This window comes from Canis lupus, chromosome 15 (genome assembly GCF_003254725.2).
Source record: "Canis lupus dingo isolate Sandy chromosome 15, ASM325472v2, whole genome shotgun sequence".
Classification (NCBI taxonomy): domain Eukaryota; kingdom Metazoa; phylum Chordata; class Mammalia; order Carnivora; family Canidae; genus Canis; species Canis lupus.
In genome coordinates this window covers 10,121,951-10,142,724 of record NC_064257.1, presented here as the reverse complement: position 1 = coordinate 10,142,724, position 20,774 = coordinate 10,121,951, and the positions used below count along the sequence as shown (strand labels likewise).

Below are 20,774 nucleotides of genomic sequence, written 5' to 3'. Positions count from 1 at the left end.
ATTTAAATGTCTATTTTTAAAAAGATTTTATTTATTTATTCATGAGAGGCACACAGAGAGAGGCAGAGACACAGGCAGAGGGAGAAGCAGGCTCCATGCAGGGAGCTCAATGTGGGACTTGATCCCGGGACCAGGATCACGCCCTGAGCCAAAGGCACACGCTCAACCACTGAGCGATCCAGGCATCCCTGATTTATTTATTTATTTTTAAAAGATTTTATTTATTTATCAAAGACAAAGAGAGAGATACAAAGACACAGGCAGAGGGAGAAACAGGTTCCATGCAGGGAGCCCGACGTGGGACTCGATTCTGGGTCTCCAGAATCATATCCCAGGCTGCAGGCGGCGCTAAACCGCTGGGCCACCGGGGCTGCCTAGATGTCCTTGATTTAAATGTCTATTGACTGTGATAGGAAAATATACTAAATATATTTTAATTAGAAAGGTATTGATCACACTTTTTTTTTTTTTTTTACTTTTTTTAATTTATTGATAGTCACACAGAGAGAGAGAGAGGCAGAGACACAGGCAGAGGGAGAAGCAGGCTCCATGCACCGGGAGCCCGACGTGGGATTCGATCCTGGGTCTCCAGGATCGAGCCCTGGGCCAAAGGCAGGCGCCAAACCACTGCGCCACCCAGGGATCCCAATCACACTGTTTTGATAACTTCGTCAGAGAGTATGTGGAAAAATCACTGGTGAAATTGATGAGATTTTTCAAAAAAAATTACTGAAAGTGTTTTTCTGTAACACTTTCATTGTAGTTTCAGAATTTAGAGTTTACAACCACATTTAAAACCTTTCATTACTGGGGTGTACGGATGGCTCAGTTAAGCATCTGACTCTTGATTTTGTCTCAGGTCAGGATCTCAGGGTCAAGAGTTGGAGCTCCAAGTGGGGCTTCATGCTGGGCATGGAGCCTGCTTAGATTCCCTCTCTGTTATCTCTCCCTCTGCCCTTACCCCCTACCTCATACACATGCTCTATCTCTCTCTCTCTAAAAAAAACTTAACAAAACTTCTCATTACCATATTTACACAAAAGAGAAAGGAAAGAGGAATAGCATCTCTTGTAAACCCTACTATATGCCAAGCATTTAGATACATTACCAATAAAAAGTATACTAATCCTTTGAGTTGGTATAATTATTTCTACTTTTCAGGTAAGGAAAACTGAGACTCTGTAGTTATATAACTCACCAGGGTCATAGAGTAGTAAGAAGTCATAATTTTAGCTTAAGTCTTCAAAGTCTAAATTCTTGTCAAAACACAATCCTGCTTCCAAGAAATTTAGATAGATATCAGAGATTTTAGTCCAGAGATTAAAATAGAATCTTAAAATATATTTACTCAAAGTCCTATATTTATGCCAAATTAACATTGTTTAATTTTTCACATACAAAATTTAAAATATATTAAACTTAACATTATTGCATTTTGAGACAAAACTCTCCCAATAAGACCATACTTTGAAAGTATAGAAATGCTAGGTATATTATTATAAAATTCTAGATAACTGTAAATAAGAATAAAATATAAAGAGAGAGCAAATTTTCTTTCTTTCTTTCTTTCTTTCTTTCTTTCTTTCTTTCTTTCTTTCTTTCTTTCTTTCTTTTTTTAGGGGAAGGAGGGGCAGAAGGAGAGAGAGAATCTTAAGCAGACTCCACACCCAGCATGAAGGCCCAGGTGGGGCTTGATCTCATGACCCTGAGATCATAACCTGAGCTGAAATCAAGTTGAACACTCAACCAACTAAGTCACCCAGGTACCCCCAAGACCAAATTTTCTTTTCCTTTCTTTTAATTAATTAACATATAATATATTATTGGTTTCAGAGGTAGAGGTCAGTGATTTAACAGTCTTATATAACACCCAATGCTCATTGCATCACCCAGTTACCCTCTCCCCTCTAGTGACTCTTAGTTTGTTTCCTATGATTAAGAGTTTCTTATGATTTGTCTCCCTCTCTGATTTCATCTTGTTTCATTTTTTCCCTCTTCCCCTATGATCCTCTGTTTTGTTTCTTAAATTCCACATATGAGTGAGATCATATGATAATTGTCTTTCTCTAATTGACTTATTTTGCTTAGCATAATACCCTCTAGTTCCATTCACGGCATTGCAAATGGCAAGATTTCTTTCTTTCTTTCTTTCTTTCTTTCTTTCTTTCTTTCTTTCTTTCTTTCTCTCTCTCTCTCTCTCTCTCTCTTTCTTTCTTTCTTTCAAGGCTGATATATATTAATATGTGATTATATATTATATTATATATTAATATATATTATACATATTATTATATATTATTATCACATATTTTTTATCCATTCATCTACCGATGGACATCTGGGCTCTTTCTATAGTTTGGCTATTGTGGACATTGCTGCTATAAACATTGGGGTGCAGGTGCCCCTTCAGATCACTGCATTTGTATCTTCGTGATACATACCTAGTAGTACAATTGCTGGGTCATAGGGGAGCTCTATTTTCAACTTTTTGAGAAAACTCCATACTGTTTTCCAGAGTGGCTGCCCCAACTTGCATTCCCACCAACAGTGTAAGAGGGTTTCCCTTTCTCCATATCCTTGCCAACATCTGTCGTTTCTTGACTTGTTAATCTTAGCCATTCTGACTGGTGTGACGTGTTGTCTCACTGTGATTTTGATTTGTATTTTCCTGAAGCCGAGTGCTGCTGAGCATCTTTTTCATGTGTCTGTTGGCTATTTGTATGTCTTTGGAGAAATTTCTGTTCATGTCTTCTGCCCATTTCTTGATTGGATTATTTGTTCTTTGGGTGGTAAGTCTGATAAGTTATCAGATATGTCACTTGCAAATATATTCTCCCTTTTTTTGGCTGCCTTTTGGCTTTGTTGTCTGTTTCCTTCACTGTGTAAAAGAAAAGCTTTTTATCTTGATGAAGTCCCAATAATTCATTTTTGCCCTTGTTTCCCTTGCCTTTGGAGACATGTCTAGTAAGAAGTTGCTGCAGCCGAGGTCAAAAAGGTTGTTGCCTGTGTTCTCTAGGATTTTGATGGATTCCTATCTCACATTTAGGTCTTTCATTTATTTTGAGTCTATTTTTGTGTATGGTGTGAGGAAACGGTCCAAATTAATTCTTCTGCATGTGGCTGTCCAGTTGTCCCAACACCATTTGTTGAAGAGACTTTTTTCCATTGGATACTTTTCCCCACTTTGTCAAAGATTAGTTGACCATAAAGTTGAAGCTCCATTTCTGGTCTCTATTCTGTTCCATTGATCTAGTGTCTGTTTTTTTTTTGTTTGTTTGTTTGTTTTTGTTTTTTGTTTTTTGTTTTGTTTTTTTTGAGGACCATATTCTCTTGATGATTATAGCTTTGTAATAGAGTTTGAAATCTAGAATTGTAATGTCACCAGTTTTGGTTTTCTTTTTTTTTTTCTTTTTTTATTTTTTGGTTTTCTTTTTCAACATTCTTTTGGCTAATCAGTCTTTTCTGGTTCCATACAAATAGCTCTCTGAAATAAATTGATGGTATTTTTTTTTTTAAGATTTTACCTATTTATTTGAGAGAGACAGATAGAGATAGTGATAGTGATAGAGAGCACAAGCAGGGAGGAGAGGGAGAAGCAGGCACCCTGTCCAACACGGGGCTTAATCCTGGGCAGGACCCCGGGCAGACGCTTAACTGACTGAGCCACCAAGGTGCCCCAGTTGATGGTATTTTAATGGAGATTGCTTTGCACGTATAGATTGCTCTGGGAAGCATAGACATTTTAACAATATTTGTTCTTTCAATCCATGAGCATGGAACATTTTTCCATTTCTTTGTGTCTTCCTCAATTTCTTTTATGAGTGTTCTATAGTTTTCTGATTACTGATCCTTTGCCTCTTTGGTTAGGTATATACTTAGGTATTTTATGGTTTTGGGTGCAATTATAAGTGGGATTGACTCCCTAATTTTTCTTTTTTTCTCACTGTTAGTGTATAGAAATGCAACTGATTTCTGTGCATTGATTTTATATCCTGCCGCTTTGCTGAATTTCTGTAGCAATTTTGAGATGGAGTCTTTTGGATTTTCCAGATAGAATATCATGTCATCTGCGAAAAGTGAGAGTTTGACTTCTTCTTTGCCAATTCAGATGTCTTTTATTTCTTTTTGTTGTCTGATTTCCGAGGCTAGGACTTCTAGTATTATGTTGACTAACAGTGGTGATAGTGGACATCCCTGCCATGTTCCTGACCTTAGGGGAAAAGTTCTCAGTTTTTTTCCCATTGAAATGATATTTACTGTGGGCTTTTCATAGATGGGTTTTATGATATTGAGGAATGTTCCCTCTATTCCTATACTGTGGAGAGTTTTAATCAAGAAAGAATACTATACTTTGTCAAATGCTTTTTTTGCATCTGTTGAGAGGATCACATGGTTCTTGTCCTTTCTTTTATTAATGTGGTGTATCACATTGATTGATTCATGGATGTTGAATCACCTCTGCAGCCCAGGAATAAATCCCACTTGGTTGTGGTGAATAATCCTCTTAATGTACTGTTGGACCCTATTTTGGTGAGAATTTTTGCATCCATGTTTATCAGGGATATTGGTCTGTAATTCTCCTTTTTTAGTGAGGTCTTTGTCTGGTTTTGGGATCAAGGTAATGCTGGCCAAAACTGAAACAGAAAGAAATAGAAAACCTGAACAGACTCATAACCAGCAAGGAAATGAAGCAGTAATCAATCATGCAGGGAATGATCCCAATCTTTTGAAGACCAAATTTTCTCAATGGTAATTCTTTTTTTTTTTTTTTTTTAAGATTTTATTTACTTATTCATGAGAGACAGAGAGGCAGAGTGAGAAGCAGGCTCCATGCAGGGAGCCCGATGTGGGACTCGATCCTGGGTCTCCAGGATCAGGCCCTGAGGCCGAAGACAGCGCTAAACCGCTGAGCCACCCGGGCTGCCCTCAATGGTAATTCTTAAGCATCAATATCCCTTAAATCATTGTTTTCTTTTTTTTTTTAAGTACTATAGCTTAAAATTATTTATGTCTTCTAAAAATTAAAAAGAATATCATGCTAAGAACACTTAAGATCTACCTGCTTAACAAATTTTTAAGTGTACAATACAGTATTGTTAGCTATAGGCACAATGTTGCTCAATAGATTTCTAAAATTTGTTCATCTGAGTAACTGAAACTTGATACCCATTAAAAAAGCAATTCCCTATTCTCCCTCTTTTCAGTACATGGAAACCACTATTGTACTCTATTTGTATGAGTTTGACTATTTTAGATACTCTATAAGTGGAATTATGTAGTATTTATCTTTTTAAAAAGATTTTATTTATTTATTTGAGAGAGAGAGAGAGAGCGCGGGGCGTGGTGGTTGGCTCAGAGGAAGAGGGAAAGAAAACCCCAAGAAGACTCCATGATGAGCACAGAGGCAGATGCAGGGCTTGATCTCACAATCCAGAGATCATGACTTCAGCCCAAATCAAGAGTCTGAGGCTCAACCAACTGAGTCACCCGGGTGCCCCAGTATTTGTATTTCCATGATTGACTTATTTCACTTAGCATATTATCTTTTAGGTTCATCCATGCTGTTGCATATGGGTAGATTCTCTTCTTTTTTTAAGGCTGAATAGTATTTCCTCATATGTATATATTACATTTTCTTTATCCATTTATCCGTTTATGAACATTGAGTTTTTTTCCCCACACCTTGGCTATTATAGTGTTGTAATAAACACTTGAGTGCTAGTATCTCTTCAAGATCCAGATTTCAATTCTTTTGGATATATACTCAGAAGTGAAATTGCTGGGTTAAATAATAATTGTATCATTTTTTTAATGAATCTGCATACTATTTTCCATAATGGCTGCACCATTTTATATTATCCCCAATTTGTCCATATCTGAGCCAACACTTGTAACCTTTTGTGTTTTTATTACAGCCATCGATGTTTTTTTAATTTATTCAGTCATGAGAGACAGAGAGAGAGAGGCAGAGACACATGCCGAGGGAGAAGCAGGCTCCGTGCAGGGAGCCCGACGTGGGACTCGATCCCGGGTCTCCAGGATCACGCGCTGGGCGGAAGGCCGCGCCAAACCGCTGAGCCACCGGGTCGCCCCGTGAGGTGTTATCTCATTAAGGTTTTGGTTTGTATTTCCCTGATTAGTGACAGTGAGCATTTTTTTCATACCTATCGGCCATTTGTATGTTTTCTTTGAAGAAACATCTATCACAGTCCTTTGCCCGTTTTTTTTTTTTTTTTTTATCTTTTAAAATTTCTGTGATGCTTTTTATTTTTTAATTTTTTTTATTGGAATTCAGTTTGCCAACATATAGTGTAACACCCAGTGGTCATCCTTCAAGTGCCCCCTCAGTGCCCATCACCCAGTCACCCCATCCCCCCGCCCACCTCCCCTTCCACTACCCCTTGTTTGTTTCCCAGAGTTAGGAGTCTCTCATGTTCTGTCTCCCTCACTGATTTTTCCCACTCATTTTCTCTCCTTTCCCCTATAATCTCTTTCACTGTTTCTTATATTCCCCGTATGAGTGAAACTGTATAATGTTTGTCCTTCTCCGATTGACTTATTTCACTCAGCATAATACCCTCCAGTTCCATCCACGTTGAAGCAAATGGTAGGTATTCGTCGTTTCTAATGGCTGAGTAACATTCCATTGTATACATAGACCACATCTTCTTTATCCATTCATCCTTCCATGGGCACCGAGGCTCCTTCCACAGTTTGGCTATTGTGGACACGGCTGCTATGAACATTGGGGTGCAGGTGTCCTGCTGTTTCACAGCATCTGTATCTTTGGGGTAAATTCCCAGCAGTGCAATTGCTGGGTCAGGGCAGATCTATTTTTAGCTGTTTAAGGAACCTCCACACAGTTTTCCTGAGTGGCTGTACCAGTTCACATTCCCACCAACAGTGCAAGAGGGTTCCCCTTTCTCCACATCCTCTCCAACATTTGTTGTTTCCTGTCTTGTTAATTTTCACCATTCTCACTGGTGTGAGGTGGGATCTCATTGTGATTTTGATTTGTATTTCCCTGATGTCTTTGCCCATTTTTAAAAAATATTTTATTTATTTTATTTATATAGTCATGAGAGACACACAGAGAGAGGCAGAGACATGGGCAGAGGGAGAAGCTGGCTCCCTCCAGAGAGCCAGATGCAGGACTCAATCCCAGAAACCCAGGATCATGCCCTGAGTCAAAAGCAGATGCTCAACCCTTGAGCCACCCAGGTGTCCCTAATTCCAGTATATTTAAACATAGCATTTTGTGTTTCAATGTTTTTAAAAAAGATTTTAAACCTTTTTAAAAATATTTTATTTATTTATTTAAGAGTGAGCAAGAGAGATAGCATGAGTGAGAGGCAGAAGAAGAAGCAAACTCCTCACTGAGTAGGGAGCCTGATGCCAGGCTCAATCTCAGGACTCTGGGTCATGACCTGAGCCAAAGGCATACACTTAACTGCCTGAGCCACCCAGGCACCCCAAGAATCCTTTTAAAAAAGATATATTTATTTATTAGAGAGAGGGAGAGCATGAACAGGGAGAGGGGCAGAGGGAGAGAATCTCAAGCAGACTCCCTGCTAAGTGCAGGGCCTGATGTGGGGCTCAATCCCAAAGACCCCAAGATCATGACCTGAGCTGAAATCAAGAGTTAGAAGCCCAAATGACTGAAGCACTGAGGTGCTCTGGGAGAGAGAGAGAATCTTCAGCAGGTTTCAGGCCCAGTGGGAGCCTGACTCAAGGTTCGATCTCACAGTCCTGAGATTATTACCTGAGCCAAAAACAAGAGTTGGATGCTTAACCAACTGAGCCACCCAGGTACCCTTTTGTGGAGATTTTTTTTAATTAAAAAATCATTTCTTTAATAGATATATGGATATTGACATTATATTTTTCTTCCTGAGTGAGTTTTGTTAGTTCCTTTCAAGGAATTTGTCAATTTGATTGTTATCAAATTTATTGTCACAAAGCTATTCATTATAGTCTCCTTTAACGTCTATAGTACCTGTAGTGATGTTCTCTTTTCATCCCTAATGTTGACAATTTACATCTTCTTTCTATTATTGATCAATCCTACTAGAGGTTTATATATTTTATTGATTCTTTCAAAGTACCTGCTTTTGTTTTCATTGACTTTCCCCAATTTTTCTGTTTTCAATTTTATCAGTTTTCTTTTATTTCCTTCTTCTACATGCTTTGGGTTTTATTTGCTTTTTCTAAGTTGGAATAAGTTAGTATGTACTTGAGACATTTCTTATTTTCCAATAGAAGGTTTTAGTCCTACAAATTTCCCTCTAACCACTGCTTTAGCTACATCCCACAAATCCTATTATGTGTATTTTCTTTCCTTTCTTTTTCTTCTCAAGTTGCTTTAAAAAAGTTTTAAAAAATATAATTCATACATGGTATATTTCACCTATTTTAAAGTGCATAATTCAGTAGTTTTTAGAGTATTTGTTAAGTGGGTAATTATCACAACATTCTAAGTTTCGAATATTTCATCACCCTTAAAACAAACCTTATACCTATTAGCAGTCATTCCCATTTCCCCACACGACCCTAAACAACCACTGATCTATTATTGCCTATCTCAAAGAATTTTCCTATTTCACATCAACTTAATCATATAATATGTGCCTTTTCATGTCTGGCTTTTTTTTTTTTTTTGATTATTTATTTATGAGAAACACACAGAGAGAGACAGAGACATAGACAGAGGGAGAAGTAGGTTCCCCATGAGGAGCTTGATGTGGGACTTGATCCCAGGCCTGCTAGATCATGACCTGAGCCAAAGGCAGATGCTCAACCACTGAGCCACCCAGGTGCCCCATGTCTGACTTCTTTTATTTAACATAGTATTTTTAAGATTCATCCATGTTGCAGGATGCCCGGGTGGCTCAGTGGTTACGTGTCTGCCTTTGACTCAGGGTGTGATTCCAGAGTTCCAGGACCAAGTCCCACATTGAGCTCCCTGCATGGAAACTGCTTCTCCCTCTGCCTGTGTCTCTGCATCTCTCATTAGTAAATAAAATCTTAAAAAAAATAAGATTCATCCATGTTGCAGTAGGTATCACCTACTTTATTCCTTTTCATAGTCAAATAATGCTCCATTGTTTGGATATACTGTATTTTATTTACTCATACACCACTCCACATTGGTTTATACAGGTCTTCTTAACTTTTTAATGCCTGTGTAGTCTCCATGATGTATATTTACCACAGTTTATTCCAATCGGCCCCCTGCAAATGGATGGGCAGTAAGTTTTCAAATTAGGAAGTGTGAGTACTTGAGCTCTGTTCTTTTTCAAGATTGTTTTGGCTATTCTGGATTCCCTACATTTACATATGAATTTTAGTATTATCAATTTCTGTAAAAAGGACAGGTTGTATTTTTTTTTAAGATTTATTTACTTATTTATGATAGACATAGAGAGATAGAGGCAGAGACATAGGAGGAGGGAGAAGCAGCCTCCACACCGGGAGCCCGACACGGGACTCAATCCCGGGACTCCAGGATCGAGCACTGGGCCAAAGACAGGCGCTAAACTGCTGAGCCACCCAGGGACCCCCGGACAGGTTGTATTTTGACACAGATTGCTGGGATTACTTTGGAAAGCACAGACATCTAAAAATATTAAATCTTCCAATCCAAACATATGAGATGTCTTTCCATTTATTTAAGTCTTTAAATTTTTTTCATATGTTTTATTTTTTTTAAAGATTTTATTTATTTATTCACGATAGACAGAGAGAGAGAGGGAGAGAGAGAGGCAGAGATTTAGGCAGAGGGAGAAGCAGACTCCATGCCAGGAGCCTGACGCGGGACTCAATCCCGGGACTCCAGGATCGCTCCCTGGGCCAAAGGCAGGCGCCAAAACGCTGAGCCACCCAGGCATCCCCTGTTTTATCATTTTTAGTATATAAGTCCTGCACTTCTTTTGTAAAATTTATTTCTGGGGCACCTGGGTGGCTCAGTCAGTTGTGTCTGACTTCAGCTCAGGTCATGATATCAGGGTCCTAGGATTTTTTAAAAAGATTTTATTTATTTATTCATGAGAGATAGATATATATATAGAGAGAGAGAGAGAGAGAGGCAGAGACACAGGCAGAAGAAGTAGGCTCCATGCAAGGACCCCAATGTAGGACTCCTTCCCAGGACTCTGGGATCACTCCCTGAGCCGAAGGCAGACACTCAATCACTGAGCCACCCAGGCATTCCAAGATTTAGGATTTTCTATCATATCATACTCAAATAGAGATGGTTTTACTTTTCCTTTGCAATCTGGGTATCTTTTATTTCATTTTTCTGAATAATTGCACTGAGTAGGACCTCCAGTACAAGAATGAATAGAAAATGGCAAAAGTGGACATCCTTGTCCTATCTTAGGGGGCAAACCTACAATATGATTCTAGCTGCGGATTTTTCATAGATGTCTTTTGTCAGGTTGAAGAAGTTCTCTTTTATTTTTCACTTATTATTTTTTAATGACAGGGTATTAGAATTTGTCGAATGCTTTTCTGCATCTAGGAATGATTTTGTGAGTTTCCCCCATTATTCTATTAATATAGTATAATAAATGTATTTTTCTGTTTTTATTTTTAAATTCAATTAATTAATATATAGTGTATCATTAGTTTCAGAGGTAGAGTTCAGGGATTCATCAGTTGCATATAACACCCAGGGCTCATTCCATCAAATGCCCTCCATAGGGACACCTGGGTGGCTCAGTGGTTGACCATCTGCCTTCAGCTCAGGTCCTAATCCTGGGGTCCTGGGATCGAGTCCCACATCAGGCTCCCTGCAGGGAGTCTGCTTCTCCCTTTGCCTGTGTCTCTGCCTCTCTCTCTCATGAATAAATAAATAAAATCTTTTTTAAAAAAGTGCCCTCCTTAGTGCTCATCATCCAGTTGCCCGCCCCCCCCCCAGCAACCCTCAGTTTGTTTCCTATAGTTAAGAGTCTCTTATGGCTTGTCTCCCTCTCTGATTTCATCTTATTTTATTTCTTCCTCTTTTCTCTATGATTCACATACGAGTGAATTCAAATAACGGTGAATTCCACATATGAGTGAAATCAAATAACTGTCTTTCTCTGATTGATTTATTTTGTTTAGCATTATACCTTCTAGTTCCATCCAGATCATTGCAAATGGCAAGATTTCATTCTTTTTGATGGCTGAATAATATTTCATTGCATATATATCATATTTTTATCCACTCATCTGTTGTTGGACATCTAGGCTCTTTCCATAGTTTTGCTCTTCTAGACATCACTGCTTTATAAACATTGGGGTGCAGGTGCCCCTTTGGATCACTATGTTTATATCCTTTGGGTAAATACTCAGTAGTGCAATTGCTTGGTCACAGGGTAGTTCTATTTTTAACTTTTTGAGGAACCTCCATACTGTTTTCCAGGGTGGCTGCACCAACTTGCATTCCCACCAGCAGTGCAAGAGGATTTCCCTTCTTCTGCATCCTCACCAACATCTGCTGTTTCTTGACCCATTCATTTTAGCCATTCTGACTAAAATGTATGAGGTGGTATGAGGTGGTATCTCATTGTGGTTCTGATTTGTATTTCCCTGATGCTAAGTAATCTGGAGCATTTTGTCATGTATCTGTTGGTCATTTGTATGTCTTCTTTGGAGAAATGTCTGTTCATGTCTTCTGCCCATTTCTTGACTGGGTTTTTTTGTTGTTGTTGTTGCTGTTTTGTTTTGTTTTTACTGTTTTTTTTGTTTTTGTTTTGTTTTGGGAGGTATTAAGTTTGATAGGTTCTTTACAGATTTTGGATACTAATCCTTTATCATATATGTCATTTGCAAATACCTTCTCCAATTCCATAGGTTGCCTTTTAGCTTTGTTGAAAATTTCCTTCACTATGCAGAAACTTTTTATCTTGATGAAGTCCCAGTAGTTCATTTTTGCTTTTGTTTCTCTTACTTTTGAAGACATGTCTAGCAAGAAGTCGCTCAAAAAGGTTGCTGTCTGTGTCTATGCTTTCTAGGATTTTGATGGATTCCTGTTTCCCATTTAGGTCTCATCCATTTTGAGTTTATTTCAGTGTATAGTGTAATAAAGTGGTTCAGTTTCATTCTCCTGCTTGTGGCTTCCCATTTTCTCAACACCATTTGTTGAAAATACTGTCTTTTCCATTGGATATTCTTTATTGATTTGTTGAAGATTAGTAGGCTGTTAAATATTACAGGAATACCTCACACATGAGGAGCTGCTTCTCTCTTGCTCCTTATAAGATTCTGTGCCTTTGGCTTTCTACAGTTGGCTATGTTGTCTTTAGGTATGGGTCTTTTTTAGTTTATCCTCTTTGGAGTCTCTTGAGCTTCTCTATTGTGCAAACAAATGTTTTTCATCAAATTTGGGACGTTTTCAGCCATTGTTTCTTCCAGTATATTTCCTATTTCCTTCCCGTCTTCTCCCCTTTCCTCTCCTTCTACAGGTACCATTATGGATATGCTGGTATACTTGATAGTGTTCCCAAGTCTCAGGATCTATTTTTGTTCATCTTAGTTTTCTTTCTGTTCCTCTGTCTAGATAATTCTTCTGCCATCTCAAATCTGCTATTGAACTTTTCTAGTAAGTTTTTCATTTCAGTCGTTTTCAACTCTTGAATTTATATTTGGTTCATTTAAATCATTTCTATCTCTTTATGGATGTTCCTTATTTGGTGAAGCATCATTCTCTTACCTTCCTTTAGGTCTTTAGAAATAGTTTCCTTTAGTTCTTTAAACATATTTAATAATAGCTAATTTAATGTTTTGTTAGTAAGTCTAGTGTCCAATCTTTCTCAGGAGTAGTTTTTATTAGCTCCTTTCTTCCAGTATGAGTCATACTTTATTTCTTTGAATCTCAAAATTTCTGTCAAAAATAGACACTTTAAATAATATGTGACAGCTATGGAAATCAGATTCTTACCCTCTCCAGGGTTTATTATTATCGATAGCTGTTTATTTATTATTGTTGTTTATTGTTGCTATTTACTTAGTGACTTTCCTTAACTCATTCTGTAAATTATATATTCTTTTTCATGTGTGGTCCCTGAAGGCTCTGCTCAATTACCTCAGTGGTTAGCTAACAATTACAAAGATTTTCTTAGGTGCTTGGAATCAGCAAATCTCCTAGTCTTTGCCAAACTGCCCATTGGGGCACTTTCAACTCTCAGGAAGGCAGTTTACAACTCTGCTTTAGCTGTCACTTCCTGTTTATATAGACTCAAGGTCAGTCATAAGTGAGAGCTTAAAGCTTTATTAGGTCTATCCTGCACATACATACAGCTCTGCTATACATGCTCACAGCCCTATGCATTTGCATTGCCTAATAAATTTCTGGGACTATGTCAGAGTTTTTTAAGACTCTGTGTGGATATCTTATTTTCTAGATTTTTTTTAAAGGTTTTTGGTCAGCTTCTTGTTTACCCTATCACTGCCACCCTAGGCAGTCTTAATGTTCAACAGTTGCCAATGACTGTTTATGACAAACACTCCAAGGTGAGCTCTGAATCAGGTGAAATAAAGCAAGCCCTCTGTGTGAAATTTTCCAGAGAATAGTCAGGTAGGTCAAATAAGGACAATTCTCTGATAATAGAGATTTGAGCAAGCTCCTCCTCATGGATGCAAGGCTTCTGATTTTCACCATGACTGTGAAACTGTTGGTTTTCAAGGATATCACTTAACTGGAGACAGGAAAATGGAAATAAGACAAGTAAACATACTTCAAGGCTTACAGTGCTTACAAAGTCACTTAAGTTATTTTTCTTAAACAAATGGTCCATGGATTGCTGCAAACATGAGGCTAATTTCCAGAGTTCTAGAAAAAGTTGATTTTGACAATTTTGTCCACTTGTTGTCTTTGCTTTTAAAGAGGGGAGGATTTTTGGAGTTGTTACTTCATTGCTTCCACTAATGTTACCCATATTTTCATTGTCAGTCAATTTAGAATATTTTTAATTTCCCTTTAAACATTCTGCTTGAATATGGGTTATTTGGTAGTTTTTTCCAGATTTCTTTGTGTTCTTTATTCTTAGTTTAATTCCATTGTGTTCAGAAATATACTTTGTATTATTTAAATTATTTTATATTTCTTGAGTTTGCTTTATGACCTGGAACACTGTCTATCTTGGCAAATGTACCATGTTCAAGTTCTTTTAAGTCTTTGATGGTGGCACTTATTTACATCATGCCAGGGAAGCTCTGGTATCTCAGCCTTATTAAATATAGTTTCACTCATATGGGGAATATAAAAAATAGTCAAAGGGATTTTAGGGGAAAGGAAAGAAAATGAGTGGGAAAAATTAGGGTGACAAAACATGAGAGACCCCTAACTCTGGGTAACGAACAAGGGGTAGGGGAAGGGGAGGTGGGCAGGGGGATGGGGTGACTGAGTAACAGGCACTGAGGGGAGCACTTGACGGGATGAGCACTGGGTGTTATACTATATGTTGGCAGATTGAACTTCAATAAAAAATAAAAATATATAAGCTATTGTTGAGTCCAAGTTCCATAAACAAATCAAGTAAGCTGTTAAGCTGCCATGAGTTAATGCATTAAATCCAGTGTAATATTCCACTTTCCTTGGTCCAATTCCTTCAGAGTTACTCCCACATTTCCCAGATTTCTGCTGATATATATTAGCAAAGCCTTTCAATCATTTCAGTGGTGTGTAAGCTATTTCTTCCTGGGTAATAGTGTTACTTGATTCTATGGAGCATGCTGAAAATTGACCCTTAATTGGGGTCTAATGGTAATAAGAGATGGCTATGGTTGGTCTTAAAAAGAATGAGCATCCCCTTTTAAGGCATCTGTGCCATAGGAGGGCATCACAAAGTTTTCTAGAAAAGGAAGGCTAGTCTACTCAGAAACAAAAGGGCAACTACTTTCATAGCAAGTGAAGCCCAGAGTGACAATCACATCTGGGTTCAACCAAAAGTTCCCATTCCAAGTTTCAAGATCCTATTCTTTCCAATTGCTATGGTCTAAATGTTTGTGTTCCCCCAGACCCCAATCTACATATTGGAATCCTAACACCCAATGTGATGGTGTCAAGAGGTGAAGCCTCCAAAAGTGATTAGGTCCTGAGAATAGAGCCTTCATAAATGCAATTAGCACTTTTATGAAATAAATCAGCAGAATGTCTTACCCCCTCCCACCATGTGAAGATATGAGAAGGCTGTGATGCATTCAATGGCCCTCACCCAACCATGCTGGCACTCTGATCTTAGACTTCTAGCCTCCAGAACTGTGGGAAATAAATTTCTGTTGTTTATAAGCTACCCACTCTGTGACACTTTGTTGTAGCAGCCTGAATAGACCAAGACACCAGTCAATTTTCTAAGTTTTCCTCAGAAACTTGGTAGAACTATTAATTCTACTGACACTGTAATTCAGCAATATATGTAGTTAGATTTTACATATTCTTTCTAGGAATATCAGCCCTGTGGCCATAAGATATCAGATTATTTTTATGACTGTCAAGGCAGCTCTCTGGTTCTTAGATCATAACTTCAGCTGAGAGATAAAAGATTTGAACTTGTCATTTTCTTTCTGTAAATGTTCAAGACAGTCAGTCGGATACATTTCATACTAGTTCTTTTAGTCATTATCATAACATTCAACTACAGCAGTCACTTGGGCTCATAAGTGAGTTGTTCCAGTTGTTATCTATTAACAATCATCTTCAGGTAGTAGCATGATTACTTGTGGTGATATTGCTTAACATGAACTACTAGCATCCCACTTCCTATTGGCAAGGATCTCAGCACTGCATTCAAGCCCAAGGGCATGACTAAACAAATCCCCAAATTCAATCTTTTCTGGTCTATCTCTTGGGACCATTCCCAGTACCAAATTTGGATTAGTTGGGGTCCACTTAGCAGAAAGAAACTACACAGTAATTTAAACAGGGAAAGAATTATGAATTGTTATCAAAAAGAAAAGAGAACTCTAAAGAAGAGTAGAATAGGAGATATAGGGAGTAGCACTATCTGTAGGACTGAGCAGAGCATTCAAAGAAATACAAATCTGAAAAAGCTCTCTACCCACCATTGGACATGGTGTAGCTGTGGCCCACTGAGGTACCAGGGGAAGTCATCTAGAAAGGTGCTCCACTGATAGAACTCACCGGGGCTGCCACACACTGTGCAGAAAGTTGCCTCCTAAGGGTCCAAAGCAGGCCATTAATGGTAAGATACCACATGCTGATGCTCACTAAATGCTGTTGGCTGCCACATATTGAAGAAGCCATTTACTACAGAACCTGCTGAGAAAAGCATACTAAAACCAGGAAGAGAAATCAGTTTTTTTCTTCAGTGTCTCTCCAGCAACCTGTCCTGACGAAGATTAACATTGTATCATCAGGCAAAACAGAGATGTTTACAGGTTCAAGTTCTATTTTACAAAGCAGGCACTGAAATGTGGACATGAAGCTGAAAGGTACTCAAAACATCTCTGAACAAACTACTTATTAATCTCAATGGTGAGAAAACTGATCCCTTAATCAAATGACAGAGGTTAACTTCACCAATGATGTAAGAAATCAGCATGGATGCTACTTGATGGGATGTAATTTAAAAATCCAAGAATGATTTTTTTTATGTTCCTGCCAAAGATGCATAACTGAATCTAATTATGAAGAAACATCAGAAAAAAACCAATAGACATTCTACAAAATAGCTCTCCTGCCTTGTTCAAAACTGTCAAGATCCTGAAAGTCAAAAAGGACTTAAGAAATTCTTCTATATTGAAGGACAATAAAAGAAATCTGACCACGAGAATCTTTTTGCTATAAAAAACATTTTGGGAACAGTTAGTGAAGCTTTAGTGGGATTTCTAGAGGTTCTTTGTACTGTGCTTACAGTCTTTCTGTAAGTTAATATTATTTCAAAGCAACATAAGAGTAAGTCAAATAAATAAGACAGTCCTATCTGTTAATACTGTTACATGTCTCACCAAAGCAAATACAAATTCCTTAGAATGCCTTCAAAGAATTCACACGGATAGAGTTCAAAAACATATAAGCTCATAGTAAAAAAAAAAATCATAAAACACTTGAGGAAATGACATATCATATATGAAAGCCAGCATAAAATCAGATAGTAGAATCAGATCCACAGACTTCAGGATCATCATAAACATAACATAAAATGTTCATGTTTACTATATTTTTTAAAAAGAAGGAATTGAAAATATAAAGAGCAAGAGATTATTTTTTAAAACAACAAACAATATGGAAAACAACGGAATTTCTAAAAAATGGAAAATGTTATACTCAAAATGAAGATTATGAAGATGAATTTGAAGGGATTATTTTACACTTAGCACAGGAAAAAATGATAGTGATTAAGACACATGGAGGATAGATTAAGAAGGAGGCCTAATTAGTTTTCAGAAGGTGAGGACAGAGTGAACGAAGCAGCAATACTTTAAAAGATAATGTCTTAGAATTATTCAGAAATTAGAAAGGATACCAATCTATAAGTTCAGGAACCCCAAAAAATACCAAGTATGATAAACAGAAAATCTATACTTAAATATTAAATAGTGAAATCAGAATATAAGATCAAGAAAATCCTAAAAACTAGCCAGAGAGAAAAAACCATAAGCCTGTGAAAAGAATGCTATTAGACTGATAGCTGACTTATTAATACTAGCAATAAAAGTTGAATGAGAATAGAGAAAGTAAGTTTCAACCTAAAATTCCCATTTTGTTGAAAATATTTAAGAACAAATTCAAACTAAAGATACTTTTAAATGTTAAAGAACTGAGAGAATTTGTTACAAACAGATCCTTAGTAAAAAACATTTTAAAAGAGAAACTTCGGGATCCCTGGGTGGCGCAGAGGTTTAGCGCCTGCCTTTGGCCCAGGGCGCGATCCTGGAGACCTGGGATCGAATCCCATGTCGGGCTCCCGGTGCATGGAGCCTGCTTCTCCCTCTGCCTATGTCTCTGCCTCTCTCTCTCCCTCTGTGTGTGTAACTATCATAAATAAATAAAAATTAAAAAAAAATGTTAAAAAAAAAAAATAAAAGAGAAACTTCAAGTAGAAAGAAAGTAAACAGAAGGTCTGTGAAATGTGAGGTGAATAAGCAAGATGGGATAAATAACTCTAAATCTAAAAAGAATAATTTTTATTCAAGAAGGTAATTCTAACCAAACTGATTTTTTTCTTTCTGAGTTTTGATTTAAATTCCAGTTAACAGACAATGTAATATTGGTTTCAGGTGTAGAATTTAGTGAGTCATCACTTATATATGACACTCTGTGCCCATCACAACTGCCCTTCTTAATCCCTATCACCTCCTTAACCCATACTCCCACCCACCTCCTCTCCAGTAATCCTGTTTATTCTCTATAGTTAAGAGTCTGTTTCTTGGTTTTGCTCTCCCCGCCCCATGTTCATTTGTTTCTTAAATTCCACATATGAGTGAAATCATATGGTATTTGTCTTTATCTGACTTATTTTGCTTAGCATAATCTAACTCCATCTATGTTGTTGCAAATGGCAAGATTTCATTCTTTTTGATGGCTGAGTAATATTCTAGTGTGTGTGTGTGTGTGTGTGTGTGTGTGTGTGTACGCCTCACATATTATTTACCCATTCATCTGTTGGACATTTGGGCTGTTTCCATAATTTGGCTATTGTTGACAATGTTGCTATAAACATTGAGGTGAATGTGTTCCTTTGAATCAGTATTTTTGTATGCTTTGGGTAAATACCTAGTAGTGCAATTGCTGGATCATAGGGAAGTTCTAGTTTTAACTTTTTGAGGAATCTCCAAACTGTTTTTCAGAGTGGCTACACTGGTGTTTGCATTCTTACCAAGAGTTCAAGAGGGTTCTCTTTTCTCAGCATGCTTGCCAACACCTGTTGTTTCCTGTGTTGTTAATTTTAGCCATTCTGACTGGTGTGAGGTGGTATCTCATTGTGGTTTTGATTTGCATTTTCCTGATAATGAGTAATGTTGAGTTCACGTGTCTATTGGCCATCTACATGTCTTCGTTGGAGAAATGTTTACTCATGTCTTCTGTCCAACTTTTTAAAGATTTATTTTTATTTATTTATGATAGACATAGAGAGAGAGAGAGAGAGAGAGAGAGAGGCAGAGACACAGGCAGAGGGAGAAGCAGGCTCCCTGCCGGGAGCCTGACACGGGACCCGATCCCGGGACTCCAGGATCACACCCTGGGCCAAAGGCAGGTGCGAAACCGCTGAGCCACCCAGGGATCCCCTTCTGTCCATTTTTTAACGGGATTATTTGTTTTTGGGGTGTTGAATTTGATAAGTTCTTTATATATTTTGATACTAACCCTTTATCAAATATGTCATTTGCAAATATCTTCTCCCATTCTGTGGGTTGCCTTTTAGTTTTACTGTTTCCTTTACTGTGCAGAAGCTTTTTATATGGATGTAATCCCATTAGTTTATTTTTGCTTTCATTTCCCTTGCCCCTGAGACATGTCTAGTAAGAAATTGTTGCTATGGCCAATGTCAAAGAGGTTATTGCTATGTTCTCCTCTAGGACTTTTATGATTTCCTATTTCACATTTAGGTATCTCATCCATTTTGAATTTATTTTGTATATATAGGGTAAGAAAGTGGTCCATTTTCAGTTTTTTGCATGCTACTGTCCAGTTACATTACAAAGCTATAGTTGTCAAGACAGTATGATACCAGGATAAAAACAGACACATAGATCAATGAAACAGAATAGAAAAACCCAGAAATGAACTTTCAAGTATGGGCAATTAATCTTCAACACAGCAGGAAAGAATACCCAGTGGAAAAGACAGTCTCTTCAACAGATGGTGTTGGGAAACATTGATTTTTAAAAATAATAACATCATCAGGGTTAAAAAAAGCAGAAGTACAGGGAAAAATAACATGTAAGTCAGGAAAATCTGATCTAAATTATTCTACTGATTCACTTATTCCGAGGATGGTTGTTTTTATTTTGTCTTTATGCCTATATTTCAGTATTGTGGAATAAAATCAAATGTCTGCCACTCAAATATTTAGATTAAATAATGCAAACAGAAAAAATAATTAAAGTATTCTAGAATCTTGGTGTTGTTTGAGAAAAGGATAAACATTCAATAATTTTCATCTTTGATACAGTAAATGGAAATATAAAAAGTAACCACTAATATATTAGAAATAGAGTATATACTTCCTGAAATAGTAGTGGGTAAAAAATTAAAATGACAAGAATTCAGAAGTTGCAAAAAAAAAACAAAAAATAAAAACAAGATAACAAAATAAGGTAAGACAAATCCAAGTATATTAATAATTGTAGTACATAAAAATATATAAAATCTCAGTTAAAAGACAAAGACTGATACAGTGGATGAAAAAAGATCTAGCAATACCTGGTTTACTAGAGACATACCTAAAACCAAAGAATACAGTAAGGTTACAAACTAAATAGTTGGACAAAAATATACCAGGAAACTATTAACCACAAGAAAGTTAGTATCATTATATTAATTCAGAAATAGGTTTCAGTGGAAAAAATATTAACAACACAGAGAATAATAACATAATTTAAGAAGTTTAATAATTCTAAATAATTTTAATATGTACCTAAAAATTGTCATACATATATATATCATTTCTCACCATTACTACATATATATGTATATATCCTATATATATATATATATACATGACATAGGATATATATATATACATGACACATATATATATACATATACTACATATATATATATATACACACACATACATGACAAAAACTGACAGAATTACAAGGAAAAA

At 37.0% G+C, this 20,774-nt stretch overlaps 1 long non-coding RNA gene across 1 annotated transcript; it reads left to right on the top strand.

Annotated features, from left to right (window-relative positions):
- The first annotated feature begins 1,625 nt into the window (after positions 1 to 1,625).
- On the top strand, positions 1,626 to 14,336 carry LOC125752543 (uncharacterized). Its single transcript, XR_007402348.1, has 3 exons — positions 1,626 to 1,763; positions 4,778 to 4,932; positions 5,916 to 14,336. It is a non-coding gene; the product is annotated as an uncharacterized LOC125752543 (long non-coding RNA).
- Positions 14,337 to 20,774: the final 6,438 nt, after the last annotated feature.